An 8625-nucleotide genomic window follows, 5' to 3' on the forward strand; every position below is an offset into this window, starting at 1 on the left:
GAAGTTGTATTTGGTGAAAGACTTTTTCTTCATCTATTGAGATAATCATATGGTTTCTGTTGGTTGTATATTGATATGATCAATTATGCTGATGGCTTTCCTAATATTGAATCAGCCCTGTATACCTGGTATAAATCCCTCCTAGTCATAGTGTATGATCCTTCTGATATATTGCTGTACTCTCTTTGTTCGTACTTTATTTAAAATATTTGCATCAATATTCTTGGGAAATTGGTCTATAATTTTCCTTCTCTGTTTTGACTCATCCTGGTTTAGGTATCACTACCATATTTGTGTCATAAAAGGAATTTGATAAGACTCCTTCCTCTTAAACGGCTTTCCCAAATACTTTATTTGTATTGAGATTGTTCTTCTTATTATTGTTCTTTAAATATTTGATAGAATTTGCTTGTGAATCCATCTGGCCCTGGGAAATTTTTCTTCAGAAGTTCATTGATGGCTTGTTCAATTTCTTTTTTCTAACATTGAGTTATTAAAGTATTTTATTTCTTCTTCTGTTAATCTGGATAATTTATATTTTTGTAGATATTCATCCATTTTATTTAAATTGTCAAATTTATTGGCATATAATTAGGCCAAATACCTCATAACAGATGTCTTAATTTCCTCTTCATTGGTGGTGAATTCATTTTTGATACTAGTAATTTGGTTTTCTTCTTTCTTTTTATGATCAAATTAACCAATGTTTTTTTTTTCATAAAACCAGCTTCTAGTTTTATTTATTAGTTCAATGGTTTACTTACTTTCAATTTCATTTATCTCCTCTTTGATTTTCAGAATTTCCAATTTGGTATTTAAGTGGGAGGTTTTCATTTGTTCTTTTTCTAGTTTTCAGTTGCATGCCCAATTCATTGATCTGCTTTTTCTCTATTGTACTGATGTAAGCAATTAGAGATATACATTTCCCCCCAAGTACTGCTTTAACTGCCTCCCATAAATTTTGGTATGTTGTCGCATTGTTGTCATTTTTAATGAAATTATCTATTGTTTCTATTAACAAATGCTTATTAACTTGACCTAATCATCATTTTATTCATAAGTCTAAGATTTGGGTAAACTAGGTATAACTACCAACTTGCAATTCAAAGTTGGGATGTGAAGATTATAATAATGGTGAAAGCTCGCTCTTATATAGCTACATTTTCCCCCCCAGGTAATTACTTCTTTGGCCAGGGTCATGGCAAGAAACAAAGGAAAATAGAAAAATGACCTTTCTGAAGTGATGGAAAAGTAGACATCTACTCAGTGGTGGAAAAGCAGGCAGGGATGCTAAGACTTTTGTAGTTTCTAGATTAGGTATAAACATTAACTGTTGATACTTGAAATACTAGATGAATGTAGATATTGTTGGAAGAATTGGATCATTACCAATGTTGAGATTTTTGCTATAAATGAAACAAGCAACAGGAAGATAATTGCAGGTTTTTCATTAATATTCAACTCAATATGCATTTATTAAGTACCTACTATGTACCATGCATTCTACTCTATGCTATTTTAAAGAATTAGCAGGTTGAAAAATTATACAGACTTCTGCTTCTGGGAGCCAAGATGGCAAAGTAAAAGGTAGTTGCTCTCACCCTCTACTATCAATCTCTGAAAACCCAGAAAATATCACCCCAGAAAAAACCCTGGAACAACTGAACCAGAAGAAAGACAGGGTGCAGCAGTGCAGTAGCCCGGGTAGCTAGAGGGATTAAAGGGAAAGGCCCCTCTTACCCTGGGGAAAGGGAAGCAGTAAGAAACAGGAGTCACCCAGCCAGCTAGTGGAAAGACCCACTTTAGCACACCAGGAGGAGATTCTGGTGCCTCGGCATTCTATAGCAAATGGGTCTCCCAGTGCCTCAGCAAAAATAAGGGAAGCAGCACTACAAAGGGCCCCAGGCAGTTAAGCACCCGGCAGCATTCATCTGAAAGGAGCTGAAGAAAGCAACCTAGAGGTGCCAAAAAGTTCCAGCCTTGTTGATTCCAGCCCAACACCAGGTAAGCTGTCAGAACCCTACAGCCTCCAACTACCAACCAGGAGGACATCCCGAAGCCCAGGTGGTCGAGCAGGCAAACACCAACAGCTGTACCTCTGAGTGCCTCAGTGACAGTGGGGTAACTGGTGGAAACCAGCTCAGAAAATCACCAGGTGCCTCAGCATTCTACAGCAAAGAAGTCTCCCAGTACCTCAACAGGAATAAGGGAGGCAGCACTTCAAGGGGCCCCAGGCAGATAAACACCTGGCAGCACTTATCTAAAAGGAGCTAAACAAAGCTAAAGGAAAGGAAAAGCAGGCAACCTAGATTTACCTGAAAGTCCCAGCCTTGCTGATTCCAGCCTGACACCAGATAAGCTGCCTGAACCCTACAGCCTCCAATTGCCAACAAAAGAGGCCCCACCTCCTAAAGCCAGTGACCAAGACCTAGGCTCTCAACACAAGAAGCTTGGGTCAGTGCCCTCTGCTCTCCAGCAGGAGAGCTTAATCTCTGTAAAGGCCAGGGAATAAAGAAACACCATGAGTAAAAAGAAATGTATGATAGATTCTTATTATGAGAAGAGTAAAGATCAAGACAGAAATTCAGAAGAGGACAACACTGTCATCAAACCCACATCTGTAACATCAGAAGGGAATGTGAACTGGTCTGAAGCCCAAAAAGCCTTCTTAGAAGAACTCAAGAAGGATTTTAAAAGTCAAATGAGAGAGGTAGAGGAGTCCTTTAAAAGTACAATTGGCCAATTGGAAAAAAAGTACACTGAAGAAAACAAGTCCCTAAAACACACAATTGGCCAATTGGAAAAAAAGTACAATGAAGAAAATAAATCCCTTAAAAATACAATTGACCAATTGGAGAAGAAAGTACAAAATCTAACAGAAAAAACCAATATGTTAAAAATTAGAATTGAACAAATGGAAACTAATGACTCTATGAGAGAGCAAGAATCAATCAAACAGAAACAAAAAAATGAAAAAAGAGATGAAAACGTAAAACACCTCATGGGTAAAACAGCTGACCTGGAAAATTGATCCAGGAGAGACAATTTTAAAATTATAGGCCTACCTGAAAGTCATGATGAAAAAAAGAGCCTGGACAATATTCTTCAGGATATCATAAAGGAAAACTGCCCTGAAGTCCTAGAACCTGAAGGTAAAATAACTACAGAAAGAATTCACAGCTCCCCACCTGAAAGAGATCCCAAATTGAAAATTCCAAGGAATATAATAGCTAAATTCCAAAATTACCAGATTAAAGAGAAATTACTGCAAGCAGCCAAAAAGAAACAATTTAAATATCATGGAACCAGTCAGGATTACACAGGACCTTGCAGCCTCTACAATAAAAGACCTTAGGGCATGGAACAAGATATTCTATAAGGCAAAGGAGCTTGGAATGCAGCCAAGGATTAACTACCCAGTGAAAATGAGTGTGATTTTTCAGGGAAGGAGATGGATATTCAATGAAATAGGGGACTTCCAAAAGTTCCTGATAAAAAGACCAGAGCTCAACAAAAAATTTGATCTTCAAGTACAAGATTCAAGAGAGACATAAAAAGGTAAATGGGACAGAAAGATACAATATGTTGTTAATAAGGGCAAAATGTTTACATCCCTACAAGAGAAGATGACACTTGCAACTCTTGAGAAATGTATTGTTATTATACCATGTTAAAAGGACTATACATAAAGGGGGTGGATATAAGTTGACTTTGATGTAATGATAAAAAAAATTAATCAAGTGGGTTAAATGGATCCAAGTAAGTGGATTAGTCTGAGCTAAGAAAATGTACTGAGAAAGGAGGAGGCAGACAAGGGTAAATTACATTACAGGAAAAGACACAAAAACTTATTAGAGCAGAAGTAAAAAGAAGGGAAGGGGATGAGCATTGTTTGAACCTTACTCTCATCAGATATTGCTCAAGAAGGGAATAACATAATCAGTTAGGTATAGAAATGTAACTTGCACTATAGGCAGTAGGAGGCAAAAGGGGAAAGAAAAGGGAGGGGGGATAGAAGGGAGGGAAGAAGCAGTAAGGGTAAAGGGGAAGAAAAGGGAAAGGAATAATAGAAGGGAGGTGGGACTGTAGGAGGCGCTGGTCAAAAACAAAACACTAGTGAGGGGGGAAAGGAGAAAGGAGAAAGAAAAGCATAAACAGGGGGGAAAAAGGATGGAGAAAAAGACACAGATAGTAATCATAACTGTAAATATGAATGAGATGAACTCTCCCATAAAATGGAAGCATATAGCAGATTGGATTAAAAACCATAATCCCACAATATGTTGTTTACAGGAAACACATTTGAAAAAGAGTGACACATACAGGGTAAAGGTAAAAGGCTGGAGCAAAATATATTATGCTTCAGCTGAAGTAAAAAAAAGCAGGGGTAGCAATCCTGATCTCAAACAAAGTGAAAGCAAAAATAGATCTTATTAAAAGAGAGAAGGAAGGAAACTACATCCTGCTAAAAAGGCACCGTAGACAATGAAGTAATATCATTACTAAACATATATGCACCAAATGGTATAGCATCCAGATTCTTAGAGAAGTTCAGAGAGTTACAGGAAGAAATAGACAGCAAAACTATACTAGTGGGGGACCTCAACCTCCCCCTCTCTGAACTAGATAAATCTAACCACAAAATAAACAAGAAAGAAGTTAAGGAGGTGAATAGAACATTAGAAAAGTTAGGTATGATAGACCTGTGGAGAAAACTGAATGGGGATAGAAAGGAATATCCTTTTTTCTCGGTGGTACATGGCACATACACAAAAATTGACCATGTACTAGGGCATAAAAACCTCACAATCCAAGGCAGAAAGGCAGAAATAGTAAATGCATCCTTTTCAGATCATGATGCAATAAAAATTATATGTAATAAAGGGCCATGGAAAGATAGACTAAAAAATAATCGGAAACTAAATAATTTAATCCTAAAAAATGATTGGGTCAAACAACAAATCATAGAAACAATCAATAATTTCATTCAAGAGAATGACAATAATGAGACAACATACCAAAACTTATGGGATGCAGCAAAAGCAGTTCTTAGGGGAAGTTTTATATCTCTAAATGCTTACAAAAATAAAATAGAAAAAGAGGAGATCAATGAATTGGGCATACAACTAAAAAAACTAGAAAAAGAACAAATCAAAAATCCTCAATTAAACAACAAATTAAAATATTGAAAACTAAAGTAAAAATTAATAAAATTGAAATTAAGAAAACTATTGAACTAATAAATAAAACTAAGAGCTGGTTTTATGAAAAAAACAATAAAATAGATAAAACTTTGGTTAATCTAATTAAAAAAAAGAAAGAAGAAAACCAAATTACTAGTATCAAGAATGAAAAGGATGAAGCTACCACCAAGGAAGAGGAAATTAAAACAACAATTAGGAATTAATTTGCCCAACTATATGCCAACAAATTTGACAATCTTAGTGAAATGGATATATATTTACAAAAATATAAATTGCCCTGATTAATAGAAGAGGAAGTAAAATACTTAAGTAACCCCATCTCAGAAAAAGAAATTGAACAAGTTATTGATGAACAACTCCCTAGGAAAAAATCTCCAGGGCCAGATGGATTTACATGCGAATTCTATTAAACATTTAAAGAACAATTAATTCCAATACTATATAAACTATTTGGTAAAATAGGTAAAGAAGGAATCTTACCAAATCCTTTTTATGATACAAATATGGTGCTGATGCCTAAACCAGGAAGAGTCAAAACAGAGAAAGGAAATTATAAACTAGTTTCCCTAATGAAATAGATGCAAAAATTTTAAACAAAATATTAGCAAATAGATTATAGCAACTTATCACACGAATAATACACTATGACCAGGTAGGATTTATACCAGGAATGCAGGGCTGGTTCAATATAAGGAAAACTATCAGCATAATCCATCATATCAACACCAAAACTAACAGAAACCACATGATCATCTCAATAGATGCAGAAAAAGCTTTTGACAAAATACAGCACCCATTCCTATTAAAAACACTAGAGAGCATAGGTATAAATGGAGCCTTCCTTAAAATAATAAATAGCATCTATCTAAAACCTTCAGCAAGCATAATATGTAATGGGTAAAAGCTAGAAGCATTTCCAATAAGATCGGGGGTGAAACAAGGATGTCCATTATCACCACTGTTATTCAACATCGTACTGGAAACGTTAGTTTTAGCAATAGGAGAAGAAAAAGACATTGAAGGCATTAGAATAGGCATAGAAGAAACAAAGCTATCACTCTTTGCAGATGACATGATGCTATACTTAGAGAATCCCAGAGAATCAAGTAAAAATGACTTGAAATAATAAACAACTTCAGCAAAGTTGCAGGCTATAAAACAAACCCACATAAATCATTGGCATTTCTATATATTGCCATCAAAGCCCAACAGCAGGAGGTAGAAAGAGAAATTTCATTTAAACTTACTGTAGACATTATAAAATATTTAGGAGTCTACCTCCTGAAACAAACCCAGGAACTCTATGAACACAATTACAAAACACTTTTCATGCAAATAAAATCATATATAAATAATTGGAAAAACATCAGTTGCTCATGGGTAGGCCAAGCTAATATAATAAAAATGACAACTCTACCCAAGCTAATTTACTTATTCAGTGCCATACTAATAAAACTACCAAAAAACTATTTTATAGAGTTAGAAAAAATAATAACAGATTCATTTGGAAGAACAAAAGGTCCAGAATATCAAGACAACTAATGAAAAGAAATGTAGGGGAAGGTGGTCTAGCCATTCCAGATCTTTAATTGTATTATAAAGCAACAATCATCAAACTGCTTGGTACTGGCTAAGAAACAGAGTGGTGGATCAGTAGAATAGGTTAAGTATGCAAGACACAGTAGTCAATGACTATAGTAATCTATTATTTGATAAACCCAAAGACCCCAGCTTTTGGGATAAGAACCTACTCTTTGAAAAAAACTGCTGGGAAAACTGGAAAAGAGTATGGCAGAAACTAGGCATAGACCAAAATCTCACACCATATACCAAAATAAAGTCAAAATGGGTTCATGATTTAGATATAAAGACTGATACTATAAGCAAACTGAGAGAGCAAGGAATAGTTTACCTGTCAGATCTATGGAGAACAGATGAATTCATGACCAAACAAGAGATAGAGAACATTACAAAAAGCAAAATAGATCATTTTGATTACATTAAATTGAAAAGTTTTTGCACAAGCAAAGCCAATGCAACTAAGATTAGAAGGAAGGTAGAAAATTGGGAAAGAAAACCAGTCTCTCTGATAAGGGCCTCATTTCTAAAATATATAGAGAATTAAGTCAAATTTATAAGAATATAAACCATTCCCCAATTGATAAGTGGTCAAAGGATATGAACAGCCAGTTCTCAGATGTAGAAATTAAAGCCATTTATAGTCATATGAAAAAATGCTCTACACAATTGATTAGAGAAATGCAAATCAAAACAACTCTGAGGTACCACATTACACCTATCAGAATGGCCAACATGACAAAACAGGAAAATGATAAATGTTGGAGAAGATGTGGGAAAATTGGAACACTAATGCATTGTTGGCAGAGTTGTGAAATGATCCAACCATTTTGGAGAGCAATTTGGAACTATGCCCAAAGGGCTACAAAAATGTGCATACCCTTTGACCCAACAACAGCACTTCTAGGGCTATATCCCAAAGAGATCACACAAATGGGAAAAGGACCTACATGTGCAAAAATATTCATAGCAGCTCTTTTTGTGGTGGCAAAGAACTGGAAATTGAGAGGATATCCATCCATTGGGGAATGGCTGAGCAAGTTGTGGTATATGAATGTGATGGAATACTATTGTGCTATAAGAAATGATGAACAGGCTGACTTCAGAAAAACCTGGAAAGACTTGTATGGTCTGATGCTAAGTGAAATGAGCAGAACCAAGAGAACATTGTATACAATAAAAGCCACATTGTGTGATGACTAATAGTGATAAACTTAACCCTTCCTGGCAATACAAGTATCTAAGACATCTCCAGAGGCCTTGTGATGGAAAATGCTATCCCCACCCAAAGAAAGAACTATGGAAGCCGAATTATTTTTTTTCTCCTCTGTTGAGTATGTTTCCTCTTTCTGATGGTTCCTCCTATTGATTTTAATTTCTACTTACAACATCACTAATGTGAAAATATGTTTAATATGAATGTAAATGTATAGCCTATATCAGATTGTGTGCTGTCTTGGGGAGGGTGGTGGGGCGGAAGGGGGAGAAAAATTTTAAACTCAAAGCATATGGAAGTGATTATTGATAAATCAAAAGAAAATTTAAAAAAAAAGAAAAATTATACAAAGAGCTCAATGATACCTTCCAAATCATATACATGTATACATACATGTATATATACTCTATATATATACAGTATATATACTCTATATATAGAGAGAGATACATGTTATTCATACTTATACATGTGTGTGTGTAGCTGGATAAGGCAATCAGCACCATGTAGAGTAGTCACATCAATAAGATGAAATATTAAAATACTCTTAGTATTTGGAGAATTTTTATCACAACTACATCTGGAAAGTAAGGCAAGTATCACTGCCAATATTTTACAGAGAAGGAC

Source organism: Vombatus ursinus, unplaced genomic scaffold (genome assembly GCF_900497805.2).
Source record: "Vombatus ursinus unplaced genomic scaffold, bare-nosed wombat genome assembly UNPS02014812.1, whole genome shotgun sequence".
In the NCBI taxonomy this organism is placed as follows: Eukaryota; Metazoa; Chordata; class Mammalia; order Diprotodontia; family Vombatidae; genus Vombatus; species Vombatus ursinus.